The sequence below is a fragment of the Pseudopodoces humilis genome, chromosome 16 (genome assembly GCF_049639895.1).
Source record: "Pseudopodoces humilis isolate 2021_Gansu_Grassland_sample_001 chromosome 16, ASM4963989v1, whole genome shotgun sequence".
NCBI classification, from domain to species: Eukaryota; Metazoa; Chordata; class Aves; order Passeriformes; family Paridae; genus Pseudopodoces; species Pseudopodoces humilis.
In genome coordinates this window covers 10,994,847-11,016,654 of record NC_142215.1, presented here as the reverse complement: position 1 = coordinate 11,016,654, position 21,808 = coordinate 10,994,847, and the positions used below count along the sequence as shown (strand labels likewise).

The following is a 21,808-nucleotide window of genomic DNA, read 5'->3' as shown; positions in this document are numbered from 1 at the left end:
ACCTTTTGTGGATCTGCAATCATTTTTGAAGTGCTGGAACTTCATGGTATATTAAATTCATCCACTTGTCAAGTTCTGTTCACCTGTGACAGACACCTGAGAGTTTTAAATAAAGACACACTTATGAGTTGGTCTAGCAAAGGTGGAACATGACCAGGAACTTCTTTATTGTCCCACCTCCCTTGGTCTTCTTGCACAAAGGCAAGTGATGTTCTTGAATTGATTGAGTTCAGCTTCTGCCTTCTCTCTGAGTCTCTCAAAGCCACCAACACCAATGTTCCTACAGATATTTTCTATAAATATATCCAGCAGAGAAACTTCGTGACCAAGCTGACTCCCTCCATGGCACAGACACTCTTTTTTCTCAATTCTATCAGTTGCCTACTTACTGCTCCTGAAATCTTCACCATAGCCCTAATCCCCTCTTCAGCACCTTTGACTTATTCCTCAATGCCTCTTCTCCCACCAGAATTTCTTTTTCTGAGAAGGATCTTAACAATTTCTTCCCAGTGAGAACTGATAAATGATCTTCATAACTGCTCCCTTCACTGGCTGCTCTGTTCCTGAAACAGTCCTCTAGCCTGTCACAAGTTATAAAGTTTGCCAACTGCTGTCCTCTGCTCACCCTCTTTATGCATTTCCCCATCTGATCCCTTTTTTCCTTCAATCTGACGCTCTCTTCTTTTTCTTTTCTTACAAATCTTCAAGCTTTCCTTAGCCTTTCACTTATTTGAAATATCCCAGTGTTTACCCAACCTGTTCTTCTAAGAGGCTCTCATCCCTGAATGCATGGAGCATGCTGCAGTCCTATCCATCTAATTCCCACTCTATTATCAATGGGAACTGCTTAAACTTAAAATCATACTGGGTCTGCAGTAACTTTCTCCAGTCTAATCAGAGGGGGTATTCCACCTTTGACCCTGTGAACCAATCAGCTGTTTCAATTTCAATAATCATACTGTGATGCTCTCCTCTTTTGGCTTCCATTGCACTTCTCTCTCCTCCACGTGCTTCTTGGTGAATTTGCCTTCTCACATCTCCAGTTGTGGAGGTTAAAGGGAAGCCAGAGATTACTTTACACAACTCAAATAATGTTAGAAAAGTAATTTTCTTAGTTTCTTCTATTTTTCTGGATGTATTGTTTACCATTATTTTCAGGTGACTCTCCCTTTTTTCACCAGCTCATTTCATTTATCCATTCTGTGTCGATTTCTTCTTCAACTCTTGTTTTCAAGGTAGCACCTTTGTGCTTTCTCTGGAACACTTCAGGTGCTTCTGCAAAGCTGGTTCTTCAAAATTCTCCTCAAAATGTGCTATTACTAGGTTCCCTACAGAAAGTCCTGCTTGTCATAATGGCTATTATCTTCTTTTTTTCCCCCCTTACTTCATACTGACCTATTGCCTTTTGTCCTCAATCCACTGTACAAATTCTGAGGAGTTCCACTGTGCATTTGGTATGGGCTAATGCTGTGGAGTCCTGCTCTGTGAGTAGAACTGGGAAGTGCTGTGGTGAAGAGCAGTGAAGGGAACAGCAAAGGCCAGGAGCAGTTGAAGTCATGGTTATATCCCTGCAAAATGGGCCCGGCACACTATTCTAACAGTTAATATTTTTGGCAAAAATACAGATATGGAAACTATGTCTGTGTCCAGATGTGCATACAGAGAGCTGCCAAAACAGAGTAGTATGCACTGTAACATGTGCTGTTTTCATACCTACAAGAGACACAAGTCCTTACCTTGGAAAATGAAACGCTGAATAAACTCGGGGATCAGCAGCTATGGTTCTGGGGTGCTTAACCAGCTAAGTCATTCCCTCCAGCACCCTTTCGTTGTAATCTCCCTCCAAAGATATTAAAAACACAGAAACCTTGGCTAGGGTGTGGTTGATCTAATTTATAAAACATTCTCTGGATATTAAAAGCTAGGACAATGCACTTGTGGCTTTTAAATTGTGTTAAATATACTGTAAACTCCCTGGAAGAACCTTTCATTGAAGATTATTGTATGAAGATTTGAAGATTAAAGTGTCTAGATTAAAGATTAATGTGGAGTGCACTGGGATATTGTTTGATGTATAAGGAGCTATAGAGTATATTTATCATGCACTTTTCAAAACTGCCTGGGGGAATTAGACACCCAGTTCCCTACGTGTCTTTGAAAATCTCACTCTAAGGAATTTGTTGTTGCATAGTGAAAGTGGTAATATTTTCATTGGGAGCTTGAATCAAAGAGGAAAGAAGAGATATGGAGACCCTCTGTATTCATCTAGGGCTTGATGATGGCTCCTTACAGTTTTTTTTATTGTTTTAAATTTGCTCTGTCATTGTAGAGACAACTTGGATTTGAGTGCTACAAGATCATAAAACTGGTCTGACCCAAGAACATTGCTCCACCTGCTTATATATTTCTTGTCATCAATTCCACTTCTTTGCTCTCACTTCAAGATAGTTTCATGTTCTCCTAAACAGAAGTAATTTAAACCATGTATAACATAACTGTACAAACATTAATGAAACGAATGTACATACCTGTATTTAGTATCATATGCAAAGTTATGCAAAAATATTACGTTATACATGTATTTTTTTAAAAGGATCCTTTTGCCGGAGTTTTCCTCAGTCTATTTTTTTGTCAAGAAACAGAAATACTTTAATGAAAGAAACCTTTCACATATGGTAGAAATTACAAGTTTTCTTGTTCCTGAAGTGCTGTAATACAAATAAGCTGTTAAATGCCAGCTCTTAATGTTATTTTTCAGATGTTGAGATAGTCCTGTACTAAAACTATTAGGAGGCAAATTTATCTGAACTTCAAAACCCCTTTGATGTGAAAAGAAAATGAAGTGCATATGAGTTGTACACTTCGTTAATTTAGGGTTGGCCAATTTTGTGCATTTTTGTTTGTTTGCTTTTTTTTCCAGGAGGTGTCCTCCTATTGAAGTTTATTAAAACTAATACTGCAATACACTGTTATTTTTTTTCTGTTAAAATCTGTTGGATTGCTTTTATGAAAGGACAATTTTTCTACAGAAAGTACCCTCTGAGAATCAGTATTCAGATTCACAGACACTTGAAAAGTCAATGTGCAGGTGTGTTGCATTCAGAGCTATTGCAGTGGTCTTATCATTAAACCTGCAGCAGGCATTTATAAAGTAAGGCTTTCATGGGTACTGGCTAAGTGTGATTAAAAGTAATCATCTGTCTGATGAATATTTTCCTCTGACTTTTGGCAGGATAACCCATCTGAAATTGTGCCAGAGTTTACAGGAACACTGATGCCAGCAATTTAGGGATCTTCACATTCAGTCTCAGTGGTAAGTTCTAAAGATGCCATAGTAAACCATGTTAGAATATTACTGGTGTCTGTTATGTTATACTAAAATTGAATCCATGTGAAAAATGAAGCACTTCCCTTTGACCAATACAACGATAGAGAGATAATAAGAACATATATTGATCTGTGAGAGATTGAGCTCAGGAGCTCAGGACACAAGTTCTGAGCAATTTTCATCAGACTAAAATCAAAAGGGCTTTTTTATTGTCCTCTCTACTAATGTAACTGCTCTCAGAAGGTTTGACATTGTACATTTCAGAGAATGTAACCATTGGGCAGACTCCAAAGAGAAAGTAAAATGCACAAAAAGGAAATCCAGTGGCTTCTTCTTGCTGAAAACAAAGCAATAAATTGTAAAATTACATTTGTTTTTTCTCTTCTAATGCTCTCTCTGTTGTAATTAGTCTGATTCATCAAACCTTGAGTCAGATTTTCAAATACTGCTGTGGAGAAATTTGTAGGGAGACATAATCTATCTGTATCTTGAAGCACATCTCTGCTGCAGAGATGACTTCCCAGCTTTTGTAAAAGAAAGGGAAGAGAGGGTAGCTGAATGCTACTGTGCTTTTGTGTCATTTGGAACAGACCTTCTGCAGTAGCTGGGTAGAGTGAAATAGTTCTTTAACTGGAACTCGTGTTGGTGCCTAAGTGCTCAGCTTTTTCAGGAAGAAAGGCCTAATTTTAGATTATATTATTTGTGACAATATTTTTGGTCAAAATGATTCTCCCTGTTATGCCATATACCTCGTGGAGTGTTTTGGGCCCTGGAGAGGTGGGAGGCATTGGAAGTCACCCCACTCCATGTGACACTCCTGCACACAGCAGCGACTAAGGGCTACTGCTGGAGGCAGGGCCTGGCCAGCCCTTGGACTCAGCTTGGCTATTCGTGCTCATGCTGCTTTTAGATCTCTGTAATACAGATGTCAAGTATCATCCCTTCCAAGTCCTTACAGTTACAGGCTATTGAAGTATATTTTTAAAAAAAATTAGATTACACTGCAAAAGCAAGAACTTTTCTGACATGGAAACATTCCTCTAGCAATTTATTATCATTAACCAAATACTTCAGTAAAATCACTGCTTCCGTTTAAAGATGTATTCAACAACAGTAGCAGTCTTATTCTGTCATGCTCTATTCATACAAAAAATGAGCATAATGCTGTTTTATCATGAATCCTCAAGACAGATTACATTTCATTATTGCTGGGTGACTTTCATAATGTGGGGATGTGATTCTAATAAAGGACAGTATCTCCCTTAGAGCATTTATTAGAAATAAAAGAATACAGCATTCATATCATGTTACTTGATCACATAACCAGTGTGCAGAACAACAAATTATCAAGGCAGTTTTATAAGGAAACAATATGATCCTAACAACGCTATTCTTAACTTTTCAAATTGTTATTTGACATTACTAAAATCTATAAGCACTGTGACTTAGAGAGTTGAAAGTCAATGCTGTTCTGACAGACAGAATTCATGAAAGCCAGAAGTGACTGGACTAAACTACGAGATCTTTTTTCCCTGAAAAAAAAAAAAAAAGACAATAATGACCTAGCAAAGGAAAATAAGAGAGCTGCATTTGTTGTCTCTTAGCTGAGGCAAATGAAAATCCATTGCAAGTCATCTGAGGCCCAGCCCTGTGACAAAACTCCTATTCACTTCAGCAAGAACCGCTTGGGTAACGGACACTGAAGCACTAAAAACTGTAACTGGATTAGATAAAGTCCTGTAGGATCTAGGAGAAAAAATTGGGGGACTAGAAAGACATACAGGGAGAGAGAAAGAGGAACTTCCATATTCAAGTTATCAGTAAATACACAGCATATGCCTCAGAAGGAGGAATGACCTTCAGGGCATACAGATGACCAGCTCACTTGTTGAACTGTTATGGAGTTTAAAAATAGTTCAATATTCTTTGCAATTAACAGAAAGTGTGTGTGTAGATGTCTGTTAAATGAGGAAAAAAGAGTGTTCCTTCTTCCTGCCTTTCTTTATTTGACCGTCCCTTCACACTTCATTTCAGCCTTTATATGGGTTTTGTGTTCATACTTTATTATATTTTCTTGAGGCAAGAAAGATTTTCAATGAGAAGTTGATGAATGTCCATATTAAATTGGGTCCCTTTTTTAATTAAGTTCATCTAAATTTAATTTTGCAATTTTACTTCAGTAAACTCATCTGACTCCAGATGTTGAATGTGATTTTTCTATTCCTTCTTTCACATAATTTTACCTGTAAAAGATTTATGACTTAGAGAGACATTTCTGAACACTTTTGAGTGTTTTTAGCATGTGTTTCATGAGTGACTGGTATACATGACCAATTAGCATCTAAAAATACCACTTTGCACCCAGGCCTTCTTTCAATAAAGTGATACTTTTATTGCTTGAACTTTAAACAAATAATCAGCTTTTAAAAAAGCATTACCCATGCATTTAAAATTATAAGGGGATATTGAATTCTACAGATATTTCAAAAGTGAAAGAGAAGTCTTCAGAAGCTACAGGATTCCATAAGAAAAAATGTAAGAACTACTCACTTAAATTAAAGGAAATTCCAAACAATTTGTGGTGGGGGGGCAGGGATTTGGACCCTTTTCTTTCATTACAACTGTAGTGGTAAATTGTTTAGAGCATGTCATTTGGACTTTGTAAGTATGGGAAATGTATACTGAAGTGCCTGTTGGTCTTAAAAATTTAAGATTTACTAATTTTTTAAGATACACTCATTTCACTAACAAGAGCAAAGACACTGCAGATTTAGCTGTCACTGCATACTTTTCATATTCTGTCATGGCTTCTGGATCAGTGTGAATGGCTCTAATTTTAAGAATTACCCAGAATCCACTCCTTAAATCTGGACATATCTAATAACTTTCTATGTGACACATACAAGGCATTGTATCATGAAGGCTCTGCTTCTCATCAAAGAAGCACATACCCCAATTAAACTTTCAGATAACACTAAAAAGAGAGTAGTCCAGTTGTAAACAAAAGGGTGGTTGTAATTTTTTTCCCTCTTTCATAATGAAATCACTTTTCTTGAGATTTTTTCTGATGTAAGCCTCTTGATATATTAATTTGAAAAATTTATCTGTGCAGTCAGTAAATCCAATTTTGGACATCTGTATCAGTTCAAGGCTCATGGGATGGAAACTTCTGGGGGTGTGATTGGCAGTGTGCTACTCCAGGTTTGTTTGGAGATTTCTTCAGAACAAGTGGAGATCCCAGAACCAAGCAGCAGCAATGCTAATATGAATCAACTTCTTTAGTTTCTCCTTTCATATTCCTCCAGGCCTCCATAATAGTACTTGGCACTGACTAAAGGGTTTGAGGAGGTGTTGTTATTGCTGTAGTCCATGTGTTAGGGAAGGGAAGGAGTGAGTGACCAGCTGGGAGATGTCAGTGGCAGGTCTGTAGAGCCATGTCTCTAATGATTTTCCATGGGCAGTGGGGGAAGCCAATTGCAGGGAGCTTCTCGGTCAGAGCAAGATCATAAACCCTGGAAATCTGGCTCTTTTGTGCTCAGATCATGTCTTTCTGGTGAAAAAATGACCTTTTAGTGAAAATCACACTTTTGTGAATGTTAGATATCAATATCTTTCTCATAATGCATTTTTCTACCTTTATATTAATTCATCTGTGTTTCCTAAAAGGACTTTTCAATATCAATTCATCAATAGCAGGTGTGATTTGCTTGTTTTTCTAGCCAAAGAAAGAAACATAACAATCCTCCATTGGGTGGAATGCTTCTGAGCTTGAAAGGCTTCATGTGTGAGTCTGGATGGGACCCAAAGAAGGAACCACTTAGAAATTACAAAATGACACATTTTATGTTATTGTTAAATTGCCGAGATTTTCTGTATATTTGCCGAGATTGTAACCATACAGGGTGTTTTCAAAGCCACTAGAGAAAGGGATGTTAAACCTCCATGGTCTTAAGAATTCCTAATGACTGCCTGCCAATACGGCTGAATCCCGCAGGGTAATGGGGGGAATGCCTACCATGTAAATATAAAGGGGGTTATTTAGGAGACCCAGTGAGCTGTGAATTATTGCCTAGGTTGTCACAAAAAAAAAAAAAGGAAAATGAGTTGTGAAGAGGAAGGAACGTGTACTGAGTTCTGAACAGCTTTGTAAGACTTTTTCTGAGATAGATGGGAAAACTTATATACACTCTGCAAAAAGAGATATCTGTTCTGTCAGATTGCAGATGCATCAGCCACCCAGATTACTGTGAAAAACCCATTAAAGAAACAAAACTGGGTTATTTTTATGCCAGAAAAATGCATGAATCAGAAGAAAATAATATTAGTTCAATAGCTGACTTTAAGGTCTTTGTGGATCTGGTTTCTGGTGAAGTCAGGGCAAGTGTTTCCACTGCATTTAGCAGGACCTGGCCTGAGTCCTTGGAGATTAAAGTGTTAAGAGCTGGATTGACAGCAGAGGTAGTAGGGACCTTCCAAGCCTGGTTGTGTTGTGCATCATTAGAACAAAATAATTGAAATTATAAATTTGGAAATATTTCTAAAAAATTTCACTTAATGTGCTGAAGCTTGTAATCTGTATCCCAAATGCATAGTCTGAAAATCTGCACTGTGCACTTGTATAATATTACATATATGCAAATATTTAATTTTTTTATAGGAAGAATTTAATCGAAATTTTGAAACTCATCTTTCTGTTCACCTCAGGCACTCTGTCACAACTGAGGCAAAAAAACCCTAGGGCAGTAAGATCTAAACAGGACATTGTATTTACTATATGAAAATAATACAATCTCTGTATTTTTTGTTCCATTATATTGTAACAGGAACTTACTTGCTCTCAGCATTTTATCTGTTCTAATGGAGCCTGTGGGTTTATAAGTATAGTGACAGAAAGAGCATATGAAATGAAAGAAATTTATGTCAGCTGAGTTAAGTTTTTGCAGCTACTTCCTTTAAGCAGATTTGGCTAGGAATAATGACTTGGTTTTCAAAATTCAAGCTTCTTTTTTATTTTTTTAAATCCCACTTTCAGTAGAATAAATAAAATTTTATGCAAACAAAGACTGAATAAAAGGGGAAACCAAGACCACAGAATGCTAAGGAAAGAGTATTTCTCAAGGAGTTGATTTTTTTTCAAGAGAAAGAACTTTGATATTTTATTGCTGAAAATGAACAGCTGAAATTAAAAGAAAATGTAATTATTTCTTTTTAATCTACATGTGAAGGTGAAGTGGAATTCTTCAGATCTCTAAGTAATTGTTGTTAAGAACTTTCCCTCCTGAGCTGAGTGGTTCTAAATTAAATTATTTGTTTTTCAATAGGAATAAGATTTTCTTATCAGTTAGCTTACATATAATCAACTTAAACACAGTTTTAGAAAGAGATGAACCATGTCAGTCTATTTCCCAAGATGAAAAATGATAAACTTCATTATTCCAAGATAAAAAATTATGCATTACTTCATTTATTCCTGGTGATTCTGTTAAGCAGTGGTTGTGGTGCTGGTTCTTGTTACACAGAGAACATTCACCAAATTATATATAAACATACTGGCACTTCTTGTAAGTCCATTAGTAGTGAAATATCTCCAAATATCTTAAGGATTTTAATTCTTTACCAATAGAACTGTTTGAGAACATCAAATTGTAATTAAAGGTGACAAATTAGACCAGCTAGAAACATGAAGTATGCACATATATTTGAACCATTGCCTTATTTTTCCTAGGTTTCACCTGGCAAAGGTAAATGTGAAACTGTACTCTGAAATTAAACCCAGACCCCAGGGAGAGATTTATGGTAGTAAGACAAAGTGAGGTAGTGCAGAGGATTTGGCATTAAGCTGAGTTCCATTTCCTCCAAATAGACTGTGAGATGATAGCCCAAACTCCATGAGAGATCTTGGAAGGGTCTTTGGGTGCCTTCCATGAAGTGAGGGTTAGTCCTTTCCTGTTAAATATAAAATAGGGTGTTTGGAAAAGAGTATAATATAAAGGCAGGTCAGTAAGAATTTTACATGACACTGGTGCTTTGTGCCTATACGTTACATGTGCAGGTAGGATCTCTTCAGAAACAATTCTCCTTTTTTACCAAAGTCTGAGCTAATGGCTCATTGGATTTCCCTGTTATGGAGTGATGGGATGATACTGTATTCCATAAAAATGGAATCATTCTTCATTCATGAGAATTAATAATACACAATACAATAAACTCATCAATTAGTTTATTTTTTTCTTACTAAATGTTCGTAGTCAAAGTGCAAACAACAAGTAGTAATGTAAAACAAACAAAAAGCCCCAAAGAAACAAACAGAAAAACTCCCCACAAAAACCCTACTGGTCCTTCAATTGTATCTGTTACATGCTAGTGCAGAATTACTAATGAGAACATGTTTAGGTATAAATAAATCTTTTATCCTCATTATAACTCCACTGTGTTCCTACAGTGAAGTCATCCACACAGAGCTGATTATGGGTTGAAAGCCTCAATAGCCTCTTTTATCTATAATAAATATTGCATACTAATGTTAACAATGTCATTGTGCAGTGTCTCAATAGAGGATTATGACTTCATGTAATGTTAGCTTGATGTCTCTCCTCTCCTGTAATGGAGTCAATTTTCCTTACAAAGGAGATGAGAATCACTTATTCACAAATCTTGTAACATATATTCTATGTACGTACTGTGTTAACCCAATACTAAGGTGGCACAATGAAGCTCAAAGACAGGAAACACAGAGTTGAAGCTCAGTCCTTAATTCAATTTACCCGTTGTGTGCACTGTGTTAAAGTTAGAAGTCTGTATTTCTCCCCAAATATTTGAAATGTGAATTACTATATTTTTAGGCGTAATTCCACAAATAGGTGTGTGGAGTATTCCTAAAATGTGTGTGACAGAATCATAAACCTGATTTTGTGGCAGACAGCTTGTGCAAAGAGAGGATGAGACGTATTTATATTAATGAGCAAAGAGTAAAGCAATCTTCCATCAGCTACCAGAGACAAACAGCACGTTGGGGAATAGGGACCCATCTCAGGCAGCACTTAGACACATGCTCAACCTCAATTATGGCATCAACGGGACTTCAGAAAAATCTTAAACACTGTGGAGGAAAAGGAACTTGTTCATTTGCGTTAAGACTCATTTTTGGATAATAAAGCAAAATATTGAGTAAACTACAGCACAGTCATTTGATGCATGTATAGAGATATTGAGTAATATTAACATAATACAATTGGATGCTTAGCTCCTGAATGCCTTCAAAATAATTTATCTGAATGCTCATGAGGGAAGTTCAGGCTGAGATGAAAAGCATAAATCCACCTAACAGCTAACAAATAATTCACATTAACTGAGGACATGTGCAGAATGCAGGATTTTATGATAACTAAAGGGCAGAATATTGCTGCTCTTGTGAAAATACCAGATCATATTCGTACAAGTCTGCAACTTAAACAATAAAATTAAACAAGAGTTAGCCTAAAACTGGAATTCAAATAGAAACTGAATCCTTTTTAGTGGAACAGGATACCTCTGGTAGGAAACAATTTCAGAACCAATTCTCTCATCCCAGCTTTTCACATCTGTACAAAAAATAGGTGGCACATAGACCAGTGCAGGTATGGAAAATACAGAGATATTTCTAGCAGAGAAAAGAATGCTTGATATTTGAGAGATTTATTTCTCACCTAAACTAAACTCATGTCTATATTTTCATTAGAATATCACTTCTAACTGCAGTGTAATCCTACCTGATTTGTCTGGAGATCTTGCAACGTGTTAATATTTTCTTCTATGTTACAAATATGTTCAAGAACTATTATTTCAATTATTTATTTTAGGAACTGCTGGCTAAATTGTCTTCTTTCTGCCAGTATAAATTTGGAAGTATTCCACTCATGTCAGAAGTCAACTTCCCATTTACACCACTGTGTCTATAAAGAATTAAGCATTTGCCCTCTGGTCTGCTTTCTAAGTTTAATTGCATGCTGATAACTTTGAGTTTTCTTTTCATATTAGTGTGTACTAATTAGGAATAATTTTAAACTACAGAATTGTGTGAATTGTGATGGAATGAACAAAAGATACAATATGTACATGATACCCTTTGGCTGGAAGAGATGATGGGCTTGTGTGTGCACAAAGGAAATTGGTTAGGATATTTCTGCCTGTAGTCAGTGGAGTGACAAGAGCACGGGATTGAAATGAGTGTGGAAGGAGGGGAGCAGTGAACAGATGTCAACAGACCACATGTGTTGACAAGGTAACATTTCAGGGGAGGTGTACAGTGATTTTAGGGCTCAGGTAGCACAGATGTATTTACTGGTGGAATTCGTTACCTCTGTGGTGTTAGCTCAGCTAAAAAAAAATGGACTTTTTAACATTAACTCCAAAAAGACAGGCCTTTGACTTTGTGCAGGGCTCTCTATAGAATCCATGGAGTCCTAACGATTTTGATTACCTCTGACTCAATTTTGTGTCCCTTTGCTTCAGTGGGGACATTCACCTGGTCCCAGTGTTTGATCACAGCACTTCGGGACTCTGCTCTCGCTGGAAGAGGGCTCAGGCACAGCAGTGTTGGAGTTCTGGCATGGGGTAAATAGCCAGAGAAATGCGAGGCTCCCATCATCAGCCATTTTCACAGCATAAAAAAGTTCCAGAGAGATTTTCCTTCAAACTTTACAAATACCTGCTGAATCATATAACAGCCCTGCACAAAAGCTGCAGATTTTAAGAATTTAGAAATGAGTGAAAACAGGGATTTTTGCTGAGATCGTATTTCCAGTTTATGGGATGCATTTCTAACTGGACTTCTTCCTCTTGTAACAAACAGGGGCCAAAAGCTCCCTCTGAGTGAGGGAATTTCCCATTTCTGCAGGTTCCCTCTGGCCATGTTGGTGGACATGCACGGAGGAGCCTCCTTGAAAAGGCTCAGAGCTCTGGCCACTGCTGGAGGCCGGTGAAGGATGATCATCCTCTCCCCTATTCCACCTAGGAGTGGTGCTGGGCACACATTACACCCTCTGCAGTGAGAGCCACACATCAAAGGAGTCCTTGTAAACCAATAATTAACTTCATGTTCAATTATATGCCCAAAGATTGCCTGAGAATTGATGATAAAAAAATAATTAAATAAACCCAACCCAAACAACCCAAGAAAAAACTAGTTCAAATTTTGCTGTCACTATACTCATTACAAAAATCCTCCAGAAAATTGTTTCTTGAAAAAATAAGCCTCTACTTACATGAATAAAGGAGCCATATTTAGATTCCAGTTCAACATGCAGGAGAAATTTGGCAAATCTAATGTTTTCAAATCAATTTGGTATGTGTTATGAGAATAATGTCAATGGAAAGGTCGCTTTTTTATTTTTCTTCTTTAAAAATATAAAGGAGAAAGAAGAAATTTGGCTTTGATAAACAGAAAAACAGTGCTTTAAATAGCTAGAGCAGTGATAAGGCAAAGAGCTTCTAAATAAATGAGGTGTGAAAGGGTTGGTTTTTTTAAAACTCCAAATGAAAGTTGTGTATTCATCAGAACAGCTTTAAATTTTGTGAAACAGTACAGCAATGTATTTTACAGGTTTGAGAAAGGAACCAGAGAATCTCGTCCTATTAGAATATGTAGAACAACAACTCTTCAAAGAAGACAAATAACAATATCTAAAGAACTTTCACTTTGACTAAAGAAATTCTTTAAGATAGAAGTAATTTTGATTTTGCCACAATAAAAGGACACTGGAACCCAGAGATAAAAATGTTTTGTTGGCTGGAAGGTTTGCCTTTCAACTGTGTTTGATGTGATATTAGGTTCATTTTGCCAAAATAATTTATGCCAAGCGTTGTCATTAAATCTTTTATATTGTAGAGATTTTTGTCAACAGACACACAAGGATTGAGTTTTAAGTGGAGTTAATCATTGAACTCAGTAAAGAGAAACACTGGATGAGTTTTTCTCATGTACAAACAAACCACCTTGCAAGCTCCAGCCATTTCTATAGTTATTACCCCATTTTCAGAATAGTGTAGGTAAAATACCAAATCTGTCTCTCCCTCTGATCTCTATTCATATAAGTCTTGTAAAACCTATTAGAAGAAACAGATAATTAAAATAGAAAAAGCCATGTATTTGCTGCAGCTGCTGGTGTATTGAATCTTTTGAAGTTTGCTTTAAGCAATTATATCTGAGCACTTCTTTCGGAAGCCTAAGAAATAACATAGAAATTTCTAGGATATTGTTGTTTTCTGCCTCTTTCAGTTCTTTGTAAATACTATATAACATTATAATGAGAGATTAAATTTAATTCATGTAGCCTTTGAAAAACAAATTTTAAAAGAAAAAAGGATTTCCATAGAAGAAAGTAGTGTTCTGCCTTCTTCCCTGTAGCCTCCAGCGTGTCCAAAACAGCAACTTTTTAAAATAGTATTTTTAATTGGCGTTTGCGGTTTCATTTCACTATTTGATTTACATTGTAAATGTGGGCATCTCTCTAATGGTAAATATATATTGCATCTCTTAAAAGGCAAATATATATTGCAGAGGTGTGGTTCAGTGTTTTTGTTGTTACTGTGCACTCAGGTGTGTGTAATCCCTGAGCACAGTTTAGCCCTGTAATGGGAGCTGCTGATATTTGCAGCCATTTGGCAAGTGATCCCGTCCCATACTAGAGAGAAGTAAGGGCAAAGCTGCACATGGGTTATACTGAGTAATGTTTAGCAGATTTTCCTGTGGTATTACTGAAACTCTAGCTTATAATTCTTAAAGCAAGATCTACGCTCCATCACCAAAAGCAGTGAGGTGTGGTAGTCAATTGTGGTTGGGATGTGGGAGAGAAAATCTGCGGCACAATCCAAGATAAGAAATAGATCATAGCCTGACAACAGGGCAGTTCTTGCTACCTAATGAAGCTATAGTTCCTAATGAGCTTGTCCTCCTGAACCATTGAGGATAATGGATCTGTGCAATTCTGGAGTCCTTTCCCCATTTCACAGAGCCCAGGCCCAACTGGGAGGCACTATGACATTTAAGGATGACTGCCATTTTATGTTGCTGATGCTTCAGTTAAAACGATTTGTCCTTGTGTTTCTTATTTTCCATAGTAATCACCACCATAACTCTGTGTCCAGTGGCATTTGACTGTGAAAGTGACACCCACACCAGGGAATATGTCTGGGAAAGGAGCAGACAACATGGCAACTGTTGCTGAAGTGGCATCAACCCTGGCGGGTGGTTCTGTAGCACTCTACCCCACACATGGACGAAAACTTGCAGCGTGGACCAAAAATTCAAGCTGCTCAGGTCCTGCAGCTCACCAGGGTCAGCTGCAGGTCACTGCTGCTCTGGATTTGGAATAAGGTGTTAGGCAGTGGTTCTGTCTTCCTTAATGCCTGTCTGATCAGGAGGGCTGGAGCGCCAGGAGGGATCTCAGGTATCATTTAGGACCTGGTGGTAGGGTACAACAGCACATGCTGATCTCCACTGCCTTTCTTTGGGTAGGCTGATGGCTCCTTGATACAATTGGATTGGCAGCGCAGCACAAAAATCACAGTATGGATGCCACAAGTCTAATGTGCTCTGTGGATGCTACACAAGGGTTCCACAGGAACTCTGATCTGGCAGCAACCTAAAGGATTAGTTTTCCCCACTACTTGCTTTGGTTTCTGCTGTTCCTGCTGTGACTATAACCAGCACCAAAACCTGACAGAGCCTGTACCTGCCAGGTCACCGTGCAGCACAGAGGAAGTTCAGGCAAGGAGTAATCCCAGTAAGACCTTGTTTAGGAAATTTCTGCGCCACTTGTGCGGCTCCCTGGATATGAAAGAAAAGACTTAACAATGACTCTTCCTGAAAAAAAATATACAATTCCATTTCATATTATTTTAAGGAAGATGATGAGACTACCTTAAACTTTTGGAGTGTCTATTAAAGAGTATAAATAACAGTTCTCTGATCTGTTTTAAACCTTTTAAAATTTGTATTAATCACACAGATTTCTGTAACAAACCAAATATAAATAAATAAATAACAATCCTTCCAGCAGAGAAACTTCTGTTGCAAGTACTCAAAAATAGATCCCTGCGCTGAAATTTCTAAATTAGAAATTTTATTTCCAGCACATTTATTTTTATTTTTTTCTCTCAGAGGAAACTTATTAATTAGACTCCATGCTAACCTGTTTCTGCTGTAAGGGCGGTACTTGGTGTGGGAAGGTGGCTCTTCCAGTGCAGTGGGTGACTCCAGGAGATGGAGCTGAAGAGCAGCAGGCTGAAGGAAAACACCGTGACTCATGAGCCCACCCACAGACAGGAGCAGTGCCTTGTGAGAGCCCTGGGGCTTTAGTTTAAATTTAAAGAACGTTTCTTCTAAGGGAGCTACCCATGGAATTCTGCATCCTAGATCGCTTTGTTTTGCACAGAACCACTGCTTGTGTGGCCTGTGTAAAAGAGCAGAACCTATATATTTTTAAAATAAAGGAGAAACACAGTCCAGTTTATTACTCAGTCCAACTGGCAGCTGTTTTGGGGACAGTACAAGGACAGGCATAAGGAGGATGATGCTGAAAATATGGCCAGTTTTACCCAGGCACACTTTTTTTCCAGGAACATGATGTGGTCTTCAAACACTTTGGTCCAGCTGCAGAGAATCAGACTTCATGTAGCCAAGGCCTTTTCACCTGTGGAAGGAAACACTTGTGAATGTAAATCCCTGGATTCTAGTCTTGAGAAACCTAAACAATCTGGGAGTGACTGGGTCTTGCACCCTTGTGAGTTCCCAGAAATCAAGGCTCGAGTTTATCACCAAGACCTCTTACTGTTATTTTTATTTTTGCCTTTATTGTAACATCCAGATGTCCAGCAGATACAGTAATGCCACGCTGGCATTGATAGGTAAGGAATATTTTTCTGAACAGAAGTGGAAACAGCTGCTCTGTAATGGTTCTGAGTTACCTTGAAACATGAGCAGAGAATGTGCAATATGTCTCTTGCCTACCAAGTCCCTCTGAGGCTTTAATATTCAATCAAAAGGTTTTACTCTCCAAAAATTACTCCTCACTTAAAAAGAAGAAGGATGCCCTTTGCTGCTTTTGCCTAGAGCCCAATATCTTCTGACATTCCATGGCAGCTGTGGCAACGCTTTTCTTAATGCAAAGAACATCTGGGCTGCCTGCAATTCTGGGAGAGAAGTGTCAAAAGTGTCATAGACATCCTTGAGCAAAGAAGGATCTTCACTTTTATTACACTGAAGTGTCAAAAACAGCATTATTGAACATCAGGTTGCAATTTGGCAAGCAGAATATAAGTCTGAATAGATGTGACAAAACCCCTTCTAGGAAATTGCTACTTAGTGTTATTTTTTTCATCGTTTAAAATTAGCATTTAAAGGAAAAGCACAAATGGTGAGCCCCTAGGTAACCCTGACAATGACAGATCCCAGCATTCTTTTTTTGTGCTTGCTTCACAACCTCATTGCTGTCCATTGAGTGACTGAGATTGATTAGATCATTGTCATCCTCAGTGAAATGCACTGCATTGATCCAGCCTCACTCACAAAGCCAGCTCATGTGACGCAGCTAATTTGGCATAATTGAAAGTTCCAGCTCCAGAAGGTCAACGAGCTGGACTCAGGACACTAGTTATCATTTTATCCTTGGAACAGGGTCAACTCTTCTGAGAAATACGATGGCTTTTTGTCACACTCTTAATTGTTTCTCCATGGTTTGTATAGGATAAACCCAGGCTTTCATACTTTGATTGAATTTTTATGGTGGACAGAAGATAATTATCCCCTTTTAATGCTAAATATTTTTTTAAGTCAGATTGAGCTCTTTGTTTCTTTGTTTCTTGCTCAAGTACAATTCTACTAAAAAAAGCTTCAGATAAGGACAAAAAATGTCTTTAGATAAGGGTGGCAGTGCGATACACATCATGAAGTTACTTAGCTTCCAAAGAAAAATATGGCAATAGTTAAAAGTTTGTTGGAACAGAGTTGAACACAATGTTCCTCTCTTTGTTACCACATCCCTCTTTCCACCTTCCCCTCTTTTCCCATTTTCTTCTGTTCTCTTCTGAAATTTGAGTGCTACAGTCAAGATGTCAGGCTGAGCCAAGTTTGAGGCTGTGGAGTTAAGTAAACTCAAAGGTCACATACAGTCAGAGATCAGAGGAGTTGCAAAAAGACCTGCAGACAGGCATCGAGCCTGGGTTGTCAGCTTCTGAGCACTGTCAAGTGGTTCAGCTGAAACTCCTCTGAACAGGGTCCACGTTCCTGATGAAAGGTTGTGCCTTCAGGAAAATGGCCATCAGACCATTTGTTTCATGCTTTAAGATGCACATCAAAATCCCACACCACTTTGAAAAATGTATGGTTTACGTAGGCGGTGCCGTATGAAAATGCTTGTGTAAAAATTCTTTCTCTTAAAGAGAAACACTGAATGTTTGGAAAAAATTGTTTCTTTTTACTCAACAGAATTCAGTGGGCAAAGCTAGGAATTTAAGTAGGTCTGACAGTCTGTGTCATTGCTTTGTTGGCCGTCTGCTCAGAGTCAAATCAGCAGCTTATCTTTTATTTCTTTCCCTGGATTTGCTGTTAAAACATCAGCATATCCCAATTGCTCCCATTGCTTCCCATCCCAAATGGAAATGGTCAAATGCCAGCTTTCTAACAGTGTATGTCATGTATAATTTCTCATAGAAAAAACTTGATAAATTCTTTGCAATCATTTCTTCTTGTTTTGTTATTCATATTAAGGTTTTATGTGCTTGGGGCTTTGTTGGTAGCTCAGGTTTTTGGTAGTGTTTGTTTGGTGCTTTGTTTTTTTTTTAATGGAAGCTTGCCTTTGGTTATCTGTAAAGCAAGCAAAAAAGGAGAGGCACCAAGGTGAAAAGTATGAATAAATAAAGGGAAGGACAGCTGTGGTGCTATTGTGGGACAGAGCCTTGATACAATTTTTTTGTGATGAATTATTTTATCATAGTTTCTTAGTTGTTCAAAGGTGATTTGTGGAGAAGGATTTTCTCAAAGCAAGCAACAAAGAATTAATACAAGTTTGGCAATACAACATTTTTAATGATGATTAACAGAACAGTGAATCAAGATACCTGGTTTATAGAAAGACATATATAAAGTAAATAAATCTTTATGGAAATTTTCTTTTTAAAATCTTATATTTTGACATATTAATGGAAACAGGAGGTACATCGATATTAAATATATAACTCTTCAAAAATACAGGTCTAATGCTGGCCAAAGGTAAATGACAAGCAATAATTGTCCTATCTTTTGTAAGTCTTTCAAAAATTTCATCCTAGCAGCTTTAAAACATAACTTGCAATCGACAAATCCCACTGGGCTCCTATTTATAGTATCCTAATTTTCAAAGAAAGCAAATCAGGCAACTGTTTTTAACATGAATAATATTGCTCCCAGCACTCTGCCTCCAGCCCACACATTGTGTTTTTTGGCATGATCGTGGCAATTAAAAAAAATAAACAGCTCCTTTTAATATTTTTTATGCAGCCAATGCTGACACAGCTGGCAGAGAAACTCAGTGAAAGGTAAACATTCTGCTCAAAATGTAATCTACCATATTGTTGTGTTTAGTTGTTAAAATGTAATTTTCCTGAAAGAATATTTCAAAAGTAAGTTGGTTTTTTTTTTTAATTTTGTATAGAATTTCTAATATTGAAATCTGATTACAAAAAATATTATAGTCTTTTAAAGCAATAGCACTTGTGGCACTGGCTATTTCAGTCAACGGCTTATTGAATTTTTAAAAATATTCTTAAGAAGAATCAGGAAAAAAATTAGGTATGATGCCTCATCCTTCAGCAGAATATAATAGTCTGAGCTAGTAAAATCAATTTCTTTTAATAAAATTCTGTCAAAGCAGGAAGTTCAATAATAAATGTCTTCAACTATTTAAAGGGAAGAAAAATTCTAACAGAATTAAGAATAGTTTGTGATTTGCTTCAACAGCAACAAAAGATTGTCTCGTTCCTTATAGTCTCATGCTCATAGTCTGACCTAATTACTATGAGCATATATGAAGTGAGATTATGGAATGATAAATATTTCACTAGAGAAAACACATGAACATATTTCTTTTAGGCAAGGGACATAAGTAAGTGATTATCCATCACACATGTCCAGAAGTTCTCAGTGTACTTTTATTTTTAAAAATCATGACTCTGTGTGATTGCTTATGATTAGGATGCTGTACTCCAACATTCTATTCCCTGCTGGAAGCCAGTGCAGAGGCAGCCCAGCAGAGCTGGGTGCATGATGGATTCGAGCATCTGCAAGGCTCAGGAGGAATCTGAGCAAGAGCTGGGTGGTGCCTGTGTGCTGCAAAAGCCACCTCTGCCCCAAAGCATGACCTGGTGTTCTTGGGACAGCCCTGTGGGAGGGGTGCACAAACAAACAAGTGCAGGAAGCGCCCCGTATAAGTGCTGGGGAGACTCGAGGGTTTGTTATGGTTGCTCAGCACTTACTGAAACTCCTGGTTTGCTCACCTGATGAGTAAGTTTGTGCTACCTGGGCAATGGGACTGTGTCACTCCCAAGCCATCAGAGTGGCCACTGTATCTGGTGTCCTTGTCAGCTTGCCTTCAATTGTTTCTAAAAGGAATTTTTTTACAGATCCACCTTTTCCTATCACTGATTGCCAGTATATCCTTGGTATCAGGATCTTCCAACTCCCAGTTGTTTCTCCTTCTCTCAGACTGAATGGTAAAATGAGCAGGTGTGCTGCAAAAGAGGTATCTGCCTTTTATAATCTGTAAATTGCCTTCTGGGTACAAAGTTGGAGTATATGGATTTAAGCTTTTAAGAGCAACTGAACAGTCATTTGTAATGTGTATAACACGAGGTGAAGAGAAGCATTTAAAGTTTAGAGCGACCTTCAGTAGAGAAGAAAATTGTCTGGTGACTGCTATTGTTGATCTTGGAATGTGTTTCAGATGTTAGGTGTGGACTTTATATCACCCTCGGGGCACTTAATAACAACTAAACGAGCATTAACTGCTGAAGTCAGTGGAGTTTTATCAGTGTGAATCCAGGGGCATTGTTGTCTTTGTCTTGTCACAAAATAAGTTCAAAATAATGGTGCAGAAAAAGGACTGGAAGAGAAACATTCTGAGTTCTGATTCTCCAGTCATTCCATCCTGTTACACCAGCACATTTGTGACCAGGACAACAGCGAACTAAACCTGACCTGTCTGACTAGGAAAAATGTAATGCAAAAGAGTTCAATTAAAAAGATATTTCTTTCTAGTGAAAATACAGTTTAAAAAGAACTTTTACAGGGTGGGTGCTAATGCTGGAATTTTTGTCTAACTAGGCTTTCAGCAACCTGTGCAGTCTCTATCCATGGAATTCATCATACCTGGTTTAGTATCATAAAAATAACAAAATGCCCAGGTGCATGATATATTTGTTTCATAGGAAGATGCAGTTGGCTTGATCTGATTCTCATATAAGAAAAGATGTTTCAGTGCTACCTAAACTGTTAGACTATGGGTATCTGAGGGGATCCCACATCAGTTTTCCTGTTGATTCCTAATCTGAATAGATATGCCCCCACACAGCTGTTGATGCTGGTGCATTTGAGAAGAATTGTACCCTTCTGGCTGGGGCGTCGTGCTGTTCTTACTGAGTATCAGAGCAAGCTCTGCCAAATGCAAAGCCCAAACACCATGACTAAACAAAGTGAACTGTGTTGTGTGAATCCAGTATGCTACCGACCCTCCAGGAGCAGAACTGGAACTTTCGTGTAGCCTGGTCTGTTGGTGGCAGTACCTTTGGTCAGGCTTTCAGAGCCATCACGTTTGCTCTCTGCTAATGTTCTCAGCAGCCCGACAGGCCTGCACACAGGGAAGTGTGCTGTGAGCAGATCATCAGCTCTGCCTCCTCCCTGACACTTCCCACTGAGCAGGTTGGAGCTCCCTGTAGGGCTGCCCATGATGGACAGCAGGCTATGCTTTTCAAATCCAGCCCAAAATCAATAGGAAAGGAGTTTTTATGCAGTGAAAAAAAATTAAGTCTTTTGTAGCATACAGCAGTATGATGATGATTATTATGGACTCTGTATTAGTCCCATGTGAAATGAAGTTGTTGATGTTAAACATAAAAATATGTGAGATAATTTTGCATCTATCCAAAATAAAAGGGGAAAGGGGAACAAAAAAAGGAAAAAGCAAGGGATCGATGTTTGTTTAATAGAAAGAGTCAGCATCTGTAGGGAGAAAATGATAATTCTAGGGAGTTTTTAAGGCTATTAAAAAGAATAAAGAATAAAAATAGAGAGAGCTGGAAAAAGCAATAAAATCTATAAACATTAATTCATGGCCAGTTTTTTTGAAGTATATGACTTTTTTTTCAACAAATCCACTAACAGGGTTCTAAATATGAGTGAGAATAGCAAATTGCTTTTTCCATCTCTTGGATCTATAGCCTCACCTATACACATGAATAAAAACATTAACC

General features: G+C 37.8%; 1 protein-coding gene across 1 annotated transcript in view; it reads left to right on the top strand.

Moving 5' to 3' along the window:
* The first annotated feature begins 3,262 nt into the window (after positions 1-3,262).
* SEMA6D (semaphorin 6D) overlaps positions 3,263-21,808 on the top strand; it is a 130,006-nt gene continuing 111,460 nt past the window's right edge. The window contains exon 1 of the mRNA XM_088062944.1: positions 3,263-3,313. The gene's annotated coding sequence lies outside the window, so the exon portion shown is untranslated. The remainder of the gene's footprint in view (positions 3,314-21,808) is intronic.